Source organism: Copadichromis virginalis, linkage group LG3 (assembly GCF_057382275.1).
Source record: "Copadichromis virginalis isolate Kocher_CV1m ecotype Utaka linkage group LG3, C_Virginalis_male_GT1.1, whole genome shotgun sequence".
Classification (NCBI taxonomy): domain Eukaryota; kingdom Metazoa; phylum Chordata; class Actinopteri; order Cichliformes; family Cichlidae; genus Copadichromis; species Copadichromis virginalis.
In genome coordinates, this window is record NC_140620.1 from 58,106,718 (window position 1) to 58,126,393 (window position 19,676).

The 19,676-nt window shown below is 57.1% G+C and overlaps 10 non-coding genes and 4 pseudogenes across 10 annotated transcripts; all 14 read left to right on the forward strand.

The window, feature by feature from the left end:
* The first annotated feature begins 885 nt into the window (after positions 1–885).
* LOC146715641 (5S ribosomal RNA) lies at positions 886–1,004 on the forward strand. The gene has a single exon (XR_014919539.1). It is a non-coding gene; the product is annotated as a 5S ribosomal RNA (ribosomal RNA).
* Positions 1,005–2,697: 1,693 nt separating this feature from the next.
* On the forward strand, positions 2,698–2,816 carry LOC146715642 (5S ribosomal RNA). Its single transcript, XR_014919399.1, has one exon. It is a non-coding gene; the product is annotated as a 5S ribosomal RNA (ribosomal RNA).
* Positions 2,817–4,425: 1,609 nt separating this feature from the next.
* On the forward strand, positions 4,426–4,544 carry LOC146715643 (5S ribosomal RNA; annotated as a pseudogene).
* Positions 4,545–5,562: 1,018 nt separating this feature from the next.
* LOC146715644 (5S ribosomal RNA) lies at positions 5,563–5,681 on the forward strand. The gene has a single exon (XR_014919379.1). It is a non-coding gene; the product is annotated as a 5S ribosomal RNA (ribosomal RNA).
* Positions 5,682–7,055: 1,374 nt separating this feature from the next.
* Positions 7,056–7,174, forward strand: LOC146715645 (5S ribosomal RNA; annotated as a pseudogene).
* A 1,652-nt stretch (positions 7,175–8,826) lies between these two features.
* LOC146715646 (5S ribosomal RNA) lies at positions 8,827–8,945 on the forward strand (annotated as a pseudogene).
* A 973-nt stretch (positions 8,946–9,918) lies between these two features.
* Positions 9,919–10,037, forward strand: LOC146715647 (5S ribosomal RNA; annotated as a pseudogene).
* Positions 10,038–11,248: 1,211 nt separating this feature from the next.
* On the forward strand, positions 11,249–11,367 carry LOC146715648 (5S ribosomal RNA). The gene has a single exon (XR_014919540.1). It is a non-coding gene; the product is annotated as a 5S ribosomal RNA (ribosomal RNA).
* An 820-nt stretch (positions 11,368–12,187) lies between these two features.
* Positions 12,188–12,306, forward strand: LOC146715649 (5S ribosomal RNA). The gene has a single exon (XR_014919541.1). It is a non-coding gene; the product is annotated as a 5S ribosomal RNA (ribosomal RNA).
* A 1,215-nt stretch (positions 12,307–13,521) lies between these two features.
* On the forward strand, positions 13,522–13,640 carry LOC146715650 (5S ribosomal RNA). Its single transcript, XR_014919542.1, has one exon. It is a non-coding gene; the product is annotated as a 5S ribosomal RNA (ribosomal RNA).
* Positions 13,641–15,884: 2,244 nt separating this feature from the next.
* LOC146715651 (5S ribosomal RNA) lies at positions 15,885–16,003 on the forward strand. Its single transcript, XR_014919400.1, has one exon. It is a non-coding gene; the product is annotated as a 5S ribosomal RNA (ribosomal RNA).
* A 699-nt stretch (positions 16,004–16,702) lies between these two features.
* Positions 16,703–16,821, forward strand: LOC146715652 (5S ribosomal RNA). The gene has a single exon (XR_014919362.1). It is a non-coding gene; the product is annotated as a 5S ribosomal RNA (ribosomal RNA).
* Positions 16,822–17,641: 820 nt separating this feature from the next.
* Positions 17,642–17,760, forward strand: LOC146715653 (5S ribosomal RNA). The gene has a single exon (XR_014919360.1). It is a non-coding gene; the product is annotated as a 5S ribosomal RNA (ribosomal RNA).
* Positions 17,761–19,013: 1,253 nt separating this feature from the next.
* LOC146715654 (5S ribosomal RNA) lies at positions 19,014–19,132 on the forward strand. The gene has a single exon (XR_014919543.1). It is a non-coding gene; the product is annotated as a 5S ribosomal RNA (ribosomal RNA).
* Positions 19,133–19,676: the final 544 nt, after the last annotated feature.

The window sequence follows — 19,676 nt, forward strand, 5'->3', positions numbered from 1 at the left end:
CAGGCCACTCATATCACACCAGGCCCTGTGCTTCTGGCTGAGGCAACTTAGACCACACCAGGGCCTGTGGCTGCTGGCTGAGGCCACTTACACCACACCAGGGCCTGTGGCTGCTGGCTGAGGCGACTTACACCACACCAGGGCCCTTTTGCTGCTGGCTGAGGCCACTTACACCACACCAGTGCCTGTGGCTTCTGGCTGAGGCGACTTACACCACACCAGGGCCTGTGGCTGCTGGCTGAGGCCACTTACACCACACCAGGGCCTGTGGCTGCTGGCTTAGGCCACCTACACCACACCAGGGCCTTAGTTGCTATTGAGGCCAATTACACCACACCATGGTCTGTGGCTCTTGCTCAGGCCACTTACACCACACCAGGGCCTGTGGCACTGGCTGAGGCCACTTACACCACACCAGGGCCTGTGGCTGCTGGCTGAGGCCACTTACACCACACAAGGGCTTGTGGCTGCTGGCTGAGGCCACCTACACCACACCAGGGCCTGTGGCTCTTGCTCAGGCCACTTACACCACACCAGTGCCTGTGGCTCTTGCTCAGGCCACTTACACCACACCAGGGCCTGTGGCTCTTGCTCAGGCCACTCATATCACACCAGGCCCTGTGCTTCTGGCTGAGGCCATCTTCACCAAACCAGGCCCTGTGCTGCTTGCTGTGGCCATGTACAACACACCAGGCCCTGTGCTGTTTCCTGAGGCCATCTTCAACAATCCAGGGCCTGTGCTGTTGGATAAATGCCAAACTGAGCCTTTGGGTTAGGGTATTATGCAAACATGCAGGTATGGTTATAGGATTGTCTTCGTAACTTCAGGTACTTGCCACCTAATCACTTGAATCCATAAATTGAGACATTGTGCTGGGCCCAGCAGCTTACGGCCATACCACCCTGAGCACGCCCGACCTCGTCTGATCTCGGAAGCTAAGCAGGGCTGGGCTTGGTTAGTACTTGGATGGGAGACTGCCTGGGAATACCTGGTGCTGTAAGCCTTTAATTTTCATGTCATTGAACCGCTTTTGATCCAGAGAAGGGGTGTATTAAAAGACCAAAAGCAGCTGCCCATTAATAAGGGCACATTAATCACATTGCTTTTGGCTCTTTTCCAATGTCTTGTGCTGCTAGCTGATGCCACCTACACCACACCAGGGCCTGAGTGACCGGCTGGGGCCACTTACACCACATCAGGGGCTGTGGCTCTGGCTGAGGCCAGTTACACCACACCAGGGCCTGTGGGTTCTGGCTGTGGCGACTTACACCAAACCAGGGCCTGTGGCTGCTGGCTGAGGCCACTTACACCACACCAGGGCCTTAGTTGCTATTGAGGCCAATTACACCACACCATGGTCTGTGGCTCTTGCTCAGGCCACTTACACCACACCAGGGCCTGTGGCACTGGCTGAGGCCACTTACACCACACCAGGGCCTGTGGCTGCTGGCTGAGGCCACTTACACCACACAAGGGCTTGTGGCTGCTGGCTGAGGCCACCTACACCACACCAGGGCCTGTGGCTGCTGGCTGAGGCCACCTACACCACACCAGGGCCTGTGGCTCTTGCTCAGGCCACTTACACCACACCAGGGCCTGTGGCTCTTGCTCAGGCCACTTACACCACACCAGGGCCTGTGGCTCTTGCTCAGGCCACTCATATCACACCAGGCCCTGTGCTTCTGGCTGAGGCCACTTAGACCACACCAGGGCCTGTGGCTGCTGGCTGAGGCCACTTACACCACACCAGGGCCTGTGGCTGCTGGCTGAGGCCATCTACACCACACCAGGGCCTGTGGCTGCTGGCTGAGGCGACTTACACCACACCAGGGCCCTTTTGCTGCTGGCTGAGGCCACTTACACCACACCAGTGCCTGTGGCTTCTGGCTGAGGCGACTTACACCACACCAGGGCCTGTGGCTGCTGGCTGAGGCCACTTACACCACACCAGGGCCTGTGGCTGCTGGCTGAGGCCACTTACACCACACCAGGGCCTGTGGCTGCTGGCTGAGGCCACCTACACCACACCAGGGAATTAGTTGCTATTGAGGCCAATTACACCACACCAGGGTCTGTGGCTCTTGCTCAGGCCACTTACACCACACCAGGGCCTGTGGCTCTTGCTCAGGCCACTTACACCACACCAGGGCCTGTGGCTGCTGGCTGAGGCCACTTACACCACACCAGGGCCTGTGGCTGCTGGCTGAGGCCACCTACACCACACCAGGGCCTGTGGCTGCTGGCTGAGGCCACCTACACCACACCAGGGCCTGTGGCTGCTGGCTGAGGCCACTTACACCACACCAGTGCCTGTGGCTTCTGGCTGAGGCGACTTACACCACACCAGGGCCTGTGGCTGCTGGCTGAGGCCACTTACACCACACCAAGGCCTGTGGCTCTTGCTCAGGCCACTCACATCACACCAGGCCCTGCGCTTCTGGCCGAGGCCATCTTCACCAAACCAGGCCCTGTGCTCCTTGCTGTGGCCATGTACAACACACCAGGCCCTGTGCTGGTTCCTGAGGCCATCTTCAACAATCCAGGGCCTGTGCTGTTGGATAAATGCCAAACTGAGCCTTTGGGTTAGGGTATTATGCAAACATGCAGGTATGGTTATAGCATTGTCTTCGTAACTTCAGGTACTTGCCACCTAATCACTTGAATCCATAAATTGAGACATTGTGCTGGAGCCAGCAGCTTACGGCCATACCACCCTGAGCACGCCCGACCTCGTCTGATCTCGGAAGCTAAGCAGAGCTGGGCTTGGTTAGTACTTGGATGGGAGACTGCCTGGGAATACCTGGTGCTGTAAGCCTTTGATTTTCATGTCATTGAACCGCTTTTGATCCAGAGAAGGGGTGTATTAAAAGACCAAAACCAGCTGCCCATTAATGAGGGCACATTAACGACACTGCTTTTGGCTCTTTTCCAATGTCTTGTGCTGCTAGCTGATGCAACCTACACCACACAAGGGCCTGAGTGACCGGCTGGGGCCACTTACACCACATCAGGGCCTGTGGCTCTGGCTGAGGCCACTTTCACCACACCAGGGCCTGTGGCTGCTGGCTGAGGCCACCTACACCACACCAGGGCATTAGTTGCTATTGAGGCCAATTACACCACACCAGGGTCTGTGGCTCTTGCTCAGGCCACTTACACCACACCAGGGCCTGTGGCTCTTGCTCAGGCCACTTACACCACACCAGGGCCTGTGGCTGCTGGCTGAGGCCACTTACACCACATCAGGGCCTGTGGCTCTGGCTGAGGCCACTTTCACCACACAAGGGCCTGTGGCTGCTGGCTGAGGCCACCTACACCACACCAGGGCATTAGTTGCTATTGAGGCCAATTACACCACACCAGGGTCTGTGGCTCTTGCTCAGGCCACTTACACCACACCAGGGCCTGTGGCTCTTGCTCAGGCCACTTACACCACACCAGGGCCTGTGGCTGCTGGCTGAGGCCACCTACACCAAACCAGGGCATTAGTTGCTATTGAGGCCAATTACACCACACCAGGGTCTGTGGCTCTTGCTCAGGCCACTTACACCACACCAGGGCCTGTGGCTCTTGCTCAGGCCACTTACACCACACCAGGGCCTGTGGCACTGGCTGAGGCCACTTACACCACACCAGGGCCTGTGGCTGCTGGCTGAGGCCACTTACACCACACCAGGGCCTGTGGCTGCTGGCTGAGGCCACTTACACCACACCAGGGCCTGTGGCTGGTGGCTGAGGCCACCTACACCACACCAGGGCCTGTGGCTGCTGGCTGAGGCGACTTATACCACACCAGGGCCCTTTTGCTGCTGGCTGAGGCCACTTACACCACACCAGTGCCTGTGGCTTCTGTCTGAGGCGACTTACACCACACCAGGGCCTGTGGCTGCTGGCTGAGGCCAATTACACCACACCAGGGTCTGTGGCTCTTGCTCAGGCCACTTACACCACACCAGGGCCTGTGGCACTGGCTGAGGCCACTTACACCACACCAGGGCCTGTGGCTGCTGGCTGAGGCCACTTACACCACACCAGGGCCTGTGGCTTCTGGCTGAGGCGACTTACACCACACCAGGGCCTGTGGCTGCTGGCTGAGGCCACTTACACCACACCAAGGCCTGTGGCTCTTGCTCAGGCCACTCACATCACACCAGGCCCTGCGCTTCTGGCCGAGGCCATCTTCACCAAACCAGGCCCTGTGCTGCTTGCTGTGGCCATGTACAACACACCAGGCCCTGTGCTGGTTCCTGAGGCCATCTTCAACAATCCAGGGCCTGTGCTGTTGGATAAATGCCAAACTGAGCCTTTGGGTTAGGGTATTATGCAAACATGCAGGTATGGTTATAGGATTGTTTTCGTAACTTCAGGTACTTGCCACCTAATCACTTGAATCCATAAATTGAGACATTGTGCTGGGGCCAGCAGCTTACGGCCATACCACCCTGAGCAGGCCCGACCTCGTCTGATCTCGGAAGCTAAGCAGGGCTGGGCTTGGTTAGTACTTGGATGGGAGACTGCCTGGGAATACCTGGTGCTGTAAGCCTTTCATTTTCATGTCATTGAACCGCTTTTGATCCAGAGAAGGGGTGTATTAAAAGACCAAAAGCAGCTGCCCATTAATGAGGGCACATTAACGACACTGCTTTTGGCTGTTTTCCAATGTCTTGTGCTGCTAGCTGATGCCACCTACACCACACCAGGGCCTGAGTGACCGGCTGAGGCCACTTACACCACACCAGGGCCTGTGGCTCTTGCTCTGGCCACTCACATCACACCAGGCCCTGCGCTTCTGGCCGAGGCCATCTTCACCAAACCAGGCCCTGTGGTTCTTGCTCAGGCCACTTACACCACACCAGGGCCTTATTTGCTATTGAGGCCACTTACACCACACCAGGGCCTGTGGCACTTGCTCAGGCCACTTACACCACACCAGGGCCTGTGGCACTTGCTCAGGCCACTTACACCACACCAGGGCCTGTGGCTGCTGGCTGAGGCCACTTACACCACACCAGGGCCTGTGGCTCTTGCTCAGGCCACTTACACCACACCAGGGCCTGTGGCACTGGCTGAGGCCACTTAGACCACACCAGGGCCTGTGGCTGCTGGCTGAGGCCACTCACACCACACCAGGGCCTGTGGCTGCTGGCTGAGGCCACCTACACCACACCAGGGCCTGTGGCTGCTGGCTGAGGCGACTTACACCACACCAGGGCCCTTTTGCTGCTGGCTGAGGCCACTTACACCACACCAGTGCCTGTGGCTTCTGGCTGAGGCGACTTACACCACACCAGGGCCTGCGCTTCTGGCCGAGGCCATCTTCACCAAACCAGGCCCTGTGCTGCTTGCTGTGGCCATGTACAACACACCAGGCCCTGTGCTGGTTCCTGAGGCCATCTTCAACAATCCAGGGCCTGTGCTGTTGGATAAATGCCAAACTGAGCCTTTGGGTTAGGGTATTATGCAAACATGCAGGTATGGTTATAGCATTGTCTTCGTAACTTCAGGTACTTGCCACCTAATCACTTGAATCCATAAATTGAGACATTGTGCTGGGGCCAGCAACTTACGGCCATACCACCCTGAGCACGCCCGACCTCGTCTGATCTCGGAAGCTAAGCAGGGCTGGGCTTGGTTAGTACTTGGATGGGAGACTGCCTGGGAATACCTGGTGCTGTAAGCCTTTCATTTTCATGTCATTGAACCGCTTTTGATCCAGAGAAGGGGTGTATTAAAAGACCAAAAGCAGCTGCCCATTAATGAGGGCACATTAACGACACTGCTTTTGGCTGTTTTCCAATGTCTTGTGCTGCTAGCTGATGCCACCTACACCACACCAGGGCCTGAGTGACCGGCTGGGGCCACTTACACCACATCAGGGCCTGTGGCTCTGGCTGAGGCCACTTACACCACACCAGGGCCTGTGGCTGCTGGCTGAGGCCAGTTACACCACACCAGAGCCTGTGGCTGCTGGCTGAAGCCACTTACACCACACCAGGGCCTTAGTTGCTATTGAGGCCACTTACACCACACCAGGGCCTGTGGCTGCTGGCTGAGGCCACCTACACCACACCAGGGCCTGTGGCTGCTGGCTGAGGCCATTTACACCACACCAGGGCCTGTGGCTGCTGGCTGAAGCCACTTACACCACACCAGGGCCTTAGTTGCTATTGAGGCCACTTACACCACACCAGGGCCTGTGGCTGCTGGCTGAGGCCACCTACACCACACCAGGGCCCTTTTGCTGCTGGCTGAGGCCACTTACACCACACCAGTGCCTGTGGCTTCTGGCTGAGGCCACTTACACCACACCAGGGCCTGTGGCTGCTGGCTGAGGCCACTTACACCACACCAGGGCCTGTGGCTCTTGCTCAGGCCACTCACATCACACCAGGCCCTGCGCTTCTGGCCGAGGCCATCTTCACCAAACCAGGCCCTGTGGTTCTTGCTCAGGCCACTTACACCACACCAGGGCCTTATTTGCTATTGAGGCCACTTACACCACACCAGGGCCTGTGGCTCTGGCTTAGGCCACTTACACCACACCAGGGCCTGTGGCACTTGCTCAGGCCACTTACACCACACCAGGGCCTGTGGCTGCTGGCTGAGGCCACTTACACCACACCAGGGCCTGTGGCTCTTGCTCAGGCCACTTACACCACACCAGGGCCTGTGGCACTGGCTGAGGCCACTTAGACCACACCAGGGCCTGTGGCTGCTGGCTGAGGCCACTCACACCACACCAGGGCCTGTGGCTGCTAGCTGAGGCCACTTACACCAAACCAGGGCCTGTGGCTGCTTGCTGAGGCCATCTTCACCAAACCAGGCCCTGTGCTGCTTGCTGTGGCCATGTAAAACACACCAGGTCCTGTGCTGGTTCTTGAGGCCATCTTCAACAATCCAGGGCCTGTGCTGTTGGATAAATGCCAAACTGAGCCTTTTGGTTAGGGTATTATGCAAACATGCAGGTATGGTTATAGGATTGTCTTCGTAACTTCAGGTACTTGCCACCTAATCACTTGAATCCATAAATTGAGACATTGTGCTGGGGCCAGCAGCTTACGGCCATACCACCCTGAGTACGCCCGACCTCGTCTGATCTCGGAAGCTGAGCAGGGCTGGGCTTGGTTAGTACTTGGATGGGAGACTGCCTGGGAATACCTGGTGCTGTAAGCCTTTCATTTTCATGTCATTGAACCGCTTTTGATCCAGAGAAGGGGTGTATTAAAAGACCAAAAGCAGCTGCCCATTAATGAGGGCACATTAACGACATTGCTTTTGGCTGTTTTCCAATGTCTTGTGCTGCTAGCTGATGCCACCTACACCACACCAGGGCCTGAGTGACCGGCTGGGGCCACTTACACCACATCAGGGCCTGTGGCTCTGGCTGAGGCCACTTACACTACACCAGGGCCTGTGGCTGCTGGCTGAGGCCACTTACACCACACCAGGGCCTGTGGCTGCTGGCTGAGGCCACTTACACCACACCAGGGCCTTAGTTGCTATTGAGGCCAATTACACCACACCGTGGTCTGTGGCTCTTGCTCAGGCCACTTACACCACACCAGGGCCTGTGGCACTGGCTGAGGCCACTTACACCACACCAGGGCCTGTGGCTGCTGGCTGAGGCCACTTACACCACACAAGGGCTTGTGGCTGCTGGCTGAGGCCACCTACACCACACCAGGGCCTGTGGCTGCTGGCTGAGGCCACCTACACCACACCAGGGCCTGTGGCTCTTGCTCAGGCCACTTACACCACACCAGGGCCTGTGGCTCTTGCTCAGGCCACTTACACCACACCAGGGCCTGTGGCACTGGCTGAGGCCACTTACACCACACCAGGGCCTGTGGCTGCTGGCTTAGGCCACCTACACCACACCAGGGCCTTAGTTGCTATTGAGGCCTATTACACCACACAAGGGCCTGTGGCTGCTGGCTGAGGCCACCTACACCACACCAGGGCCTGTGGCTGCTGGCTGAGGCCACTTACACCACACCAGGGCCCTTTTGCTGCTGGCTGAGGCCACTTACACCACACCAGTGCCTGTGGCTTCTGGCTGAGGCGACTTACACCACACCAGGGCCTGTGGCTGCTGGCTGAGGCCACTTACACCACACCAGGGCCTGTGGCTGCTGGCTGAGGCCACCTACACCACACCAGGGCATTAGTTGCTATTGAGGCCAATTACACCACACCAGGGTCTGTGGCTCTTGCTCAGGCCACTTACACCACACCAGGGCCTGTGGCTCTTGCTCAGGCCACTTACACCACACCAGGGCCTGTGGCTGCTGGCTGAGGCCACTTACACCACACCAGGGCCTGTGGCTGCTGGCTGAGGCCACCTACACCACACCAGGGCCTGTGGCTGCTGGCTGAGGCCACCTACACCACACCAGGGCCTGTGGCTGCTGGCTGAGGCCACTTACACCACACCAGTGCCTGTGGCTTCTGGCTGAGGCGACTTACACCACACCAGGGCCTGTGGCTGCTGGCTGAGGCCACTTACACCACACCAAGGCCTGTGGCTCTTGCTCAGGCCACTCACATCACACCAGGCCCTGCGCTTCTGGCCGAGGCCATCTTCACCAAACCAGGCCCTGTGCTCCTTGCTGTGGCCATGTACAACACACCAGGCCCTGTGCTGGTTCCTGAGGCCATCTTCAACAATCCAGGGCCTGTGCTGTTGGATAAATGCCAAACTGAGCCTTTGGGTTAGGGTATTATGCAAACATGCAGGTATGGTTATAGCATTGTCTTCGTAACTTCAGGTACTTGCCACCTAATCACTTGAATCCATAAATTGAGACATTGTGCTGGGCCCAGCAGCTTACGGCCATACCACCCTGAGCACGCCCGACCTCGTCTGATCTCGGAAGCTGAGCAGGGCTGGGCTTGGTTAGTACTTGGATGGGAGACTGCCTGGGAATACCTGGTGCTGTAAGCCTTTGATTTTCATGTCATTGAACCGCTTTTGATCCAGAGAAGGGGTGTATTAAAAGACCAGAAGCAGCTCCCCATTAATGAGGGCACATTAACGACATTGCTTTTGGCTGTTTTCCAATGTCTTGTGCTGCTAGCTGATGCCACCTACACCACACCAGGGCCTTAGTTGCTATTGAGGCCAATTACACCACACCAGGGTCTTTGGCTCTTGCTCAGGCCACTTACACCACACCAGGGCCTGTGGCACTGGCTGAGGCCACTTACACCACACCAGGGCCTGTGGCTGCTGGCTGAGGCCACTTACACCACATCAGGGCCTGTGGCTCTGGCTGAGGCCACTTTCACCACACCAGGGCCTGTGGCTGCTGGCTGAGGCCACCTACACCACACCAGGGCATTAGTTGCTATTGAGGCCAATTACACCACACCAGGGTCTGTGGCTCTTGCTCAGGCCACTTACACCACACCAGGGCCTGTGGCTCTTGCTCAGGCCACTTACACCACACCAGGGCCTGTGGCTGCTGGCTGAGGCCACCTACACCAAACCAGGGCATTAGTTGCTATTGAGGCCAATTACACCACACCAGGGTCTGTGGCTCTTGCTCAGGCCACTTACACCACACCAGGGCCTGTGGCTCTTGCTCAGGCCACTTACACCACACCAGGGCCTGTGGCTCTTGCTCAGGCCACTCACATCACACCAGGCCCTGCGCTTCTGGCCGAGGCCATCTTCACCAAACCAGGCCCTGTGCTGCTATCTGTGGCCATGTACAACACACCAGGCCCTGTGCTGGTTCCTGAGGCCATCTTCAACAATCCAGGGCCTGTGCTGTTGGATAAATGCTAAACTGAGCCTTTGGGTTAGGGTATTATGCAAACATCAAGGTAGGGTTATAGGATTGTCTTCGTAACTTCAGGTACTTGCCACCTAATCACCTGAATCCATTAATTGAGACATTGTGCTGGGGCCAGCAGCTTACGGCCATACCACCCTGAGCACGCCCGACCTCGTCTGATCTCGGAAGCTGAGCAGGGCTGGGCTTGGTTAGTACTTGGATGGGAGACTGCCTGGGAATACCTGGTGCTGTAAGCCTTTCATTTTCATGTCATTGAACCGCTTTTGATCCAGAGAAGGGGTGTATTAAAAGACCAAAAGCAGCTGCCCATTAATGAGGGCACATTAACGACATTGCTTTTGGCTGTTTTCCAATGTCTTGTGCTGCTAGCTGATGCCACCTACACCACACCAGGGCCTGAGTGACCGGCTGGGGCCACTTACACCACATCAGGGCCTGTGGCTCTGGCTGAGGCCACTTACACCACACCAGGGCCTGTGGCTACTGGCTGAGGCCACTTACACCACACCAGGGCCTGTGGCTGCTGGCTGAGGCCACTTACACCACACCAGGGCCTTAGTTGCTATTGAGGCCAATTACACCACACCATGGTCTGTGGCTCTTGCTCAGGCCACTTACACCACACCAGGGCCTGTGGCACTGGCTGAGGCCACTTACACCACACCAGGGCCTGTGGCTGCTGGCTGAGGCCACTTACACCACACAAGGGCTTGTGGCTGCTGGCTGAGGCCACCTACACCACACCAGGGCCTGTGGCTGCTGGCTGAGGCCACCTACACCACACCAGGGCCTGTGGCTCTTGCTCAGGCCACTTACACCACACCAGGGCCTGTGGCTCTTGCTCAGGCCACTTACACCACACCAGGGCCTGTGGCTCTTGCTCAGGCCACTCATATCACACCAGGCCCTGTGCTTCTGGCTGAGGCCACTTAGACCACACCAGGGCCTGTGGCTGCTGGCTGAGGCCACTTACACCACACCAGGGCCTGTGGCTGCTGGCTGAGGCCACCTACACCACACCAGGGCCTTAGTTGCTATTGAGGCCAATTACACCACACCAGGGTATGTGGCTCTTGCTCAGGCCACTTACACCACACCAGGGCCTTAGTTGCTATTGAGGCCAATTACACCACACCAGGGCCTGTGGCTCTTGCTCAGGCCACTCACATCACACCAGGCCCTGCGCTTCTGGCCGAGGCCATCTTCACCAAACCAGGCTCTGTGCTGCTAGCTGTGGCCATGTACAACACACCAGGCCCTGTGCTGGTTCCTGAGGCCATCTTCAACAATCCAGGGCCTGTGCTGTTGGATAAATGCTAAACTGAGCCTTTGGGTTAGGGTATTATGCAAACATGAAGGTAGGGTTATAGGATTGTCTTCGTAACTTCAGGTACTTGCCACCTAATCACCTGAATCCATAAATTGAGACATTGTGCTGGGGCCAGCAGCTTACGGCCATACCACCCTGAGCACGCCCGACCTCGTCTGATCTCGGAAGCTAAGCAGGGCTGGGCTTGGTTAGTACTTGGATGGGAGACTGCCTGGGAATACCTGGTGCTGTAAGCCTTTCATTTTCATGTCATTAAACCGCTTTTGATCCAGAGAAGGGGTGTATTAAAAGACCAAAAGCAGCTCCCCATTAATGAGGGCACATTAACGACATTGCTTTTGGCTGTTTTCCAATGTCTTGTGCTGCTAGCTGATGCCACTTACACCACACCAGGGCCTGTGGCTGCTGGCTGAGGCCACTTACACCACACCAGGGCCTGTGGCTGCTGGCTGAGGCCACCTACACCACACCAGGGCCTTAGTTGCTATTGAGGCCAATTACACCACACCAGGGTCTGTGGCTCTTGCTCAGGCCACTTACACCACACCAGGGCCTGTGGCACTGGCTGAGGCCACTTACACCACACCAGGGCCTGTGGCTGCTGGCTGAGGCCACCTACACCACACCAGGGCCTTAGTTGCTATTGAGGCCAATTACACCACACAAGGGCCTGTGGCTGCTGGCTGAGGCCACCTACACCACACCAGGGCCTGTGGCTGCTGGCTGAGGCCACTTACAACACACCAGGGCCTGTGGCTCTTGCTCAGGCCACTCATATCACACCAGGCCCTGCGCTTCTGGCCGAGGCCATCTTCACCAAACCAGGCCCTGTGCTGCTTGCTGTGGCCATGTACAACACACCAGGCCCTGTGCTGGTTCCTGACGCCATCTTCAACAATCCAGGGCCTGTGCTGTTGGATAAATGCCAAACTGAGCCTTTGGGTTAGGGTATTATGCAAACATGCAGGTATGGTTATAGGATTGTCTTCGTAACTTCAGGTACTTGCCACCTAATCACTTGAATCCATAAATTGAGACATTGTGCTGGGGCCAGCAGCTTACGGCCATACCACCCTGAGCACGCCCGACCTCGTCTGATCTCGGAAGCTAAGCAGGGCTGGGCTTGGTTAGTACTTGGATGGGAGACTGCCTGGGAATACCTGGTGCTGTAAGCCTTTCATTTTCATGTCATTGAACCGCTTTTGATCCAGAGAAGGGGTGTATTAAAAGACCAAAAGCAGCTGCCCATTAATGAGGGCACATTAACGACATTGCTTTTGGCTGTTTTCCAATGTCTTGTGCTGCTAGCTGATGCCACCTACACCACACCACGGCCTTATTTGCTGGCTGAGGCCACATACACCAAACCAGGGCCTTAGTTGCTATTGAGGCCAATTACACCACACCAGGGCCTGTGGCTCTTGCTCAGGCCACTTACACCACACCAGGGCCTGTGGCTCTTGCTCAGGCCACTTACACCACACCAGGGCCTGTGGCTGCTGGCTGAGGCCACCTACACCACACCAGGCCCTGTGCTTCTGGCTGAGGCAACTTAGACCACACCAGGGCCTGTGGCTGCTGGCTGAGGCCACTTACACCACACCAGGGCCTGTGGCTGCTGGCTGAGGCGACTTACACCACACCAGGGCCCTTTTGCTGCTGGCTGAGGCCACTTACACCACACCAGTGCCTGTGGCTTCTGGCTGAGGCGACTTACACCACACCAGGGCCTGTGGCTGCTGGCTGAGGCCACTTACACCACACCAGGGCCTGTGGCTGCTGGCTTAGGCCACCTACACCACACCAGGGCCTTAGTTGCTATTGAGGCCAATTACACCACACCATGGTCTGTGGCTCTTGCTCAGGCCACTTACACCACACCAGGGCCTGTGGCACTGGCTGAGGCCACTTACACCACACCAGGGCCTGTGGCTGCTGGCTGAGGCCACTTACACCACACAAGGGCTTGTGGCTGCTGGCTGAGGCCACCTACACCACACCAGGGCCTGTGGCTCTTGCTCAGGCCACTTACACCACACCAGGGCCTGTGGCTCTTGCTCAGGCCACTTACACCACACCAGGGCCTGTGGCTCTTGCTCAGGCCACTCATATCACACCAGGCCCTGTGCTTCTGGCTGAGGCCATCTTCACCAAACCAGGCCCTGTGCTGCTTGCTGTGGCCATGTACAACACACCAGGCCCTGTGCTGTTTCCTGAGGCCATCTTCAACAATCCAGGGCCTGTGCTGTTGGATAAATGCCAAACTGAGCCTTTGGGTTAGGGTATTATGCAAACATGCAGGTATGGTTATAGGATTGTCTTCGTAACTTCAGGTACTTGCCACCTAATCACTTGAATCCATAAATTGAGACATTGTGCTGGGCCCAGCAGCTTACGGCCATACCACCCTGAGCACGCCCGACCTCGTCTGATCTCGGAAGCTAAGCAGGGCTGGGCTTGGTTAGTACTTGGATGGGAGACTGCCTGGGAATACCTGGTGCTGTAAGCCTTTAATTTTCATGTCATTGAACCGCTTTTGATCCAGAGAAGGGGTGTATTAAAAGACCAAAAGCAGCTGCCCATTAATAAGGGCACATTAATCACATTGCTTTTGGCTCTTTTCCAATGTCTTGTGCTGCTAGCTGATGCCACCTACACCACACCAGGGCCTGAGTGACCGGCTGGGGCCACTTACACCACATCAGGGGCTGTGGCTCTGGCTGAGGCCAGTTACACCACACCAGGGCCTGTGGGTTCTGGCTGTGGCGACTTACACCAAACCAGGGCCTGTGGCTGCTGGCTGAGGCCACTTACACCACACCAGGGCCTTAGTTGCTATTGAGGCCAATTACACCACACCATGGTCTGTGGCTCTTGCTCAGGCCACTTACACCACACCAGGGCCTGTGGCACTGGCTGAGGCCACTTACACCACACCAGGGCCTGTGGCTGCTGGCTGAGGCCACTTACACCACACAAGGGCTTGTGGCTGCTGGCTGAGGCCACCTACACCACACCAGGGCCTGTGGCTGCTGGCTGAGGCCACCTACACCACACCAGGGCCTGTGGCTCTTGCTCAGGCCACTTACACCACACCAGGGCCTGTGGCTCTTGCTCAGGCCACTTACACCACACCAGGGCCTGTGGCTCTTGCTCAGGCCACTCATATCACACCAGGCCCTGTGCTTCTGGCTGAGGCCACTTAGACCACACCAGGGCCTGTGGCTGCTGGCTGAGGCCACTTACACCACACCAGGGCCTGTGGCTGCTGGCTGAGGCCATCTACACCACACCAGGGCCTGTGGCTGCTGGCTGAGGCGACTTACACCACACCAGGGCCCTTTTGCTGCTGGCTGAGGCCACTTACACCACACCAGTGCCTGTGGCTTCTGGCTGAGGCGACTTACACCACACCAGGGCCTGTGGCTGCTGGCTGAGGCCACTTACACCACACCAGGGCCTGTGGCTCTTGCTCAGGCCACTCACATCACACCAGGCCCTGCGCTTCTGGCCGAGGCCATCTTCACCAAACCAGGCCCTGTGGCTCTTGCTCAGGCCACTTACACCACACCAGGGCCTGTGGCTCTGGCTTAGGCCACTTACACCACACCAGGGCCTGTGGCTGCTGGCTGAGGCCACCTACACCACACCAGGGCCTTAGTTGCTATTGAGGCCAATTACACCACACCAGGGTCTGTGGCTCTTGCTCAGGCCACTTACACCACACCAGGGCCTGTGGCACTGGCTGAGGCCACTTACACCACACCAGGGCCTGTGGCTGCTGGCTTAGGCCACCTACACCACACCAGGGCCTTAGTTGCTATTGAGGCCAATTACACCACACAAGGGCCTGTGGCTGCTGGCTGAGGCCACCTACACCACACCAGGGCCTGTGGCTGCTGGCTGAGGCCACTTACACCACACCAGGGCCCTTTTGCTGCTGGCTGAGGCCACTTACACCACACCAGTGCCTGTGGCTTCTGGCTGAGGCGACTTACACCACACCAGGGCCTGTGGCTGCTGGCTGAGGCCACTTACACCACACCAGGGCCTGTGGCTGCTGGCTGAGGCCACCTACACCACACCAGGGAATTAGTTGCTATTGAGGCCAATTACACCACACCAGGGTCTGTGGCTCTTGCTCAGGCCACTTACACCACACCAGGGCCTGTGGCTCTTGCTCAGGCCACTTACACCACACCAGGGCCTGTGGCTGCTGGCTGAGGCCACTTACACCACACCAGGGCCTGTGGCTGCTGGCTGAGGCCACCTACACCACACCAGGGCCTGTGGCTGCTGGCTGAGGCCACCTACACCACACCAGGGCCTGTGGCTGCTGGCTGAGGCCACTTACACCACACCAGTGCCTGTGGCTTCTGGCTGAGGCGACTTACACCACACCAGGGCCTGTGGCTGCTGGCTGAGGCCACTTACACCACACCAAGGCCTGTGGCTCTTGCTCAGGCCACTCACATCACACCAGGCCCTGCGCTTCTGGCCGAGGCCATCTTCACCAAACCAGGCCCTGTGCTCCTTGCTGTGGCCATGTACAACACACCAGGCCCTGTGCTGGTTACTGAGGCCATCTTCAACAATCCAGGGCCTGTGCTGTTGGATAAATGCCAAACTGAGCCTTTGGGTTAGGGTATTATGCAAACATGCAGGTATGGTTATAGCATTGTCTTCGTAACTTCAGGTACTTGCCACCTAATCACTTGAATCCATAAATTGAGACATTGTGCTGGAGCCAGCAGCTTACGGCCATACCACCCTGAGCACGCCCGACCTCGTCTGATCTCGGAAGCTAAGCAGAGCTGGGCTTGGTTAGTACTTGGATGGGAGACTGCCTGGGAATACCTGGTGCTGTAAGCCTTTGATTTTCATGTCATTGAACCGCTTTTGATCCAGAGAAGGGGTGTATTAAAAGACCAAAAGCAGCTGCCCATTAATGAGGGCACATTAACGACACTGCTTTTGGCTCTTTTCCAATGTCTTGTGCTGCTAGCTGATGCAACCTACACCACACAAGGGCCTGAGTGACCGGCTGGGGCCACTTACACCACATCAGGGCCTGTTGCTCTGGCTGAGGCCACTTACACCACACCAGGGCCTGTGGCTGCTGGCTGAGGCCACCTACACCACACCAGGGCCTTAGTTGCTATTGAGGCCAATTACACCACACCAGGGTATGTGGCTCTTGCTCAGGCCACTTACACCACACCAGGGCCTTAGTTGCTATTGAGGCCAATTACACCACACCAGGGCCTGTGGCTCTTGCTCAGGCCACTCACATCACACCAGGCCCTGCGCTTCTGGCCGAGGCCATCTTCACCAAACCAGGCCCTGTGCTGCTAGCTGTGGCCATGTACAACACACCAGGCCCTGTGCTGGTTCCTGAGGCCATCTTCAACAATCCAGGGCCTGTGCTGTTGGATAAATGCTAAACTGAGCCTTTGGGTTAGGGTATTATGCAAACATGAAGGTAGGGTTATAGGATTGTCTTCGTAACTTCAGGTACTTGCCACCTAATCACCTGAATCCATAAATTGAGACATTGTGCTGGGGCCAGCAGCTTACGGCCATTCCACCCTGAGCACGCCCGACCTCGTCTGATCTCGGAAGCTAAGCAGGGCTGGGCTTGGTTAGTACTTGGATGGGAGACTGCCTGGGAATACCTGGTGCTGTAAGCCTTTCATTTTCATGTCATTAAACCGCTTTTGATCCAGAGAAGGGGTGTATTAAAAGACCAAAAGCAGCTCCCCATTAATGAGGGCACATTAACGACATTGCTTTTGGCTGTTTTCCAATGTCTTGTGCTGCTAGCTGATGCCACTTACACCACACCAGGGCCTGTGGCTGCTGGCTGAGGCCACTTACACCACACCAGGGCCTGTGGCTGCTGGCTGAGGCCACCTACACCACACCAGGGCCTTAGTTGCTATTGAGGCCAATTACACCACACCAGGGTCTGTGGCTCTTGCTCAGGCCACTTACACCACACCAGGGCCTGTGGCACTGGCTGAGGCCACTTACACCACACCAGGGCCTGTGGCTGCTGGCTGAGGCCACCTACACCACACCAGGGCCTTAGTTGCTATTGAGGCCAATTACACCACACAAGGGCCTGTGGCTGCTGGCTGAGGCCACCTAAACCACACCAGGGCCTGTGGCTGCTGGCTGAGGCCACTTACAACACACCAGGGCCTGTGGCTCTTGCTCAGGCCACTCATATCACACCAGGCCCTGCGCTTCTGGCCGAGGCCATCTTCACCAAACCAGGCCCTGTGCTGCTTGCTGTGGCCATGTACAACACACCAGGCCCTGTGCTGGTTCCTGACGCCATCTTCAACAATCCAGGGCCTGTGCTGTTGGATAAATGCCAAACTGAGCCTTTGGGTTAGGGTATTATGCAAACATGCAGGTATGGTTATAGGATTGTCTTCGTAACTTCAGGTACTTGCCACCTAATCACTTGAATCCATAAATTGAGACATTGTGCTGGGGCCAGCAGCTTACGGCCATACCACCCTGAGCACGCCCGACCTCGTCTGATCTCGGAAGCTAAGCAGGGCTGGGCTTGGTTAGTACTTGGATGGGAGACTTCCTGGGAATACCTGGTGCTGTAAGCCTTTCATTTTCATGTCATTGAACCGCTTTTGATCCAGAGAAGGGGTGTATTAAAAGACCAAAAGCAGCTGCCCATTAATGAGGGCACATTAACGACATTGCTTTTGGCTGTTTTCCAATGTCTTGTGCTGCTAGCTGATGCCACCTACACCACACCACGGCCTTATTTGCTGGCTGAGGCCACATACACCAAACCAGGGCCTTAGTTGCTATTGAGGCCAATTACACCACACCAGGGCCTGTGGCTCTTGCTCAGGCCACTTACACCACACCAGGGCCTGTGGCTCTTGCTCAGGCCACTTACACCACACCAGGGCCTGTGGCTCTTGCTCAGGCCACTTACACCACACCAGGGCCTGTGGCTCTTTCTCAGGCCACTCATATCACACCAGGCCCTGTGCTTCTGGCTGAGGCAACTTAGACCACACCAGGGCCTGTGGCTGCTGGCTGAGGCCACTTACACCACACCAGGGCCTGTGGCTGCTGGCTGAGGCGACTTACACCACACCAGGGCCCTTTTGCTGCTGGCTGAGGCCACTTACACCACACCAGTGCCTGTGGCTTCTGGCTGAGGCGACTTACACCACACCAGGGCCTGTGGCTGCTGGCTGAGGCCACTTACACCACACCAGGGCCTGTGGCTGCTGGCTTAGGCCACCTACACCACACCAGGGCCTTAGTTGCTATTGAGGCCAATTACACCACACCATGGTCTGTGGCTCTTGCTCAGGCCACTTACACCACACCAGGGCCTGTGGCACTGGCTGAGGCCACTTACACCACACCAGGGCCTGTGGCTGCTGGCTGAGGCCACTTACACCACACAAGGGCTTGTGGCTGCTGGCTGAGGCCACCTACACCACACCAGGGCCTGTGGCTCTTGCTCAGGCCACTTACACCACACCAGGGCCTGTGGCTCTTGCTCAGGCCACTTACACCACACCAGGGCCTGTGGCTCTTGCTCAGGCCACTCATATCACACCAGGCCCTGTGCTTCTGGCTGAGGCCATCTTCACCAAACCAGGCCCTGTGCTGCTTGCTGTGGCCATGTACAACACACCAGGCCCTGTGCTGTTTCCTGAGGCCATCTTCAACAATCCAGGGCCTGTGCTGTTGGATAAATGCCAAACTGAGCCTTTGGGTTAGGGTATTATGCAAACATGCAGGTATGGTTATAGGATTGTCTTCGTAACTTCAGGTACTTGCCACCTAATCACTTGAATCCATAAATTGAGACATTGTGCTGGGCCCAGCAGCTTACGGCCATACCACCCTGAGCACGCCCGACCTCGTCTGATCTCGGAAGCTAAGCAGGGCTGGGCTTGGTTAGTACTTGGATGGGAGACTGCCTGGGAATACCTGGTGCTGTAAGCCTTTAATTTTCATGTCATTGAACCGCTTTTGATCCAGAGAAGGGGTGTATTAAAAGACCAAAAGCAGCTGCCCATTAATAAGGGCACATTAATCACATTGCTTTTGGCTCTTTTCCAATGTCTTGTGCTGCTAGCTGATGCCACCTACACCACACCAGGGCCTGAGTGACCGGCTGGGGCCACTTACACCACATCAGGGGCTGTGGCTCTGGCTGAGGCCAGTTACACCACACCAGGGCCTGTGGGTTCTGGCTGTGGCGACTTACACCAAACCAGGGCCTGTGGCTGCTGGCTGAGGCCACTTACACCACACCAGGGCCTTAGTTGCTATTGAGGCCAATTACACCACACCATGGTCTGTGGCTCTTGCTCAGGCCACTTACACCACACCAGGGCCTGTGGCACTGGCTGAGGCCACTTACACCACACCAGGGCCTGTGGCTGCTGGCTGAGGCCACTTACACCACACAAGGGCTTGTGGCTGCTGGCTGAGGCCACCTACACCACACCAGGGCCTGTGGCTGCTGGCTGAGGCCACCTACACC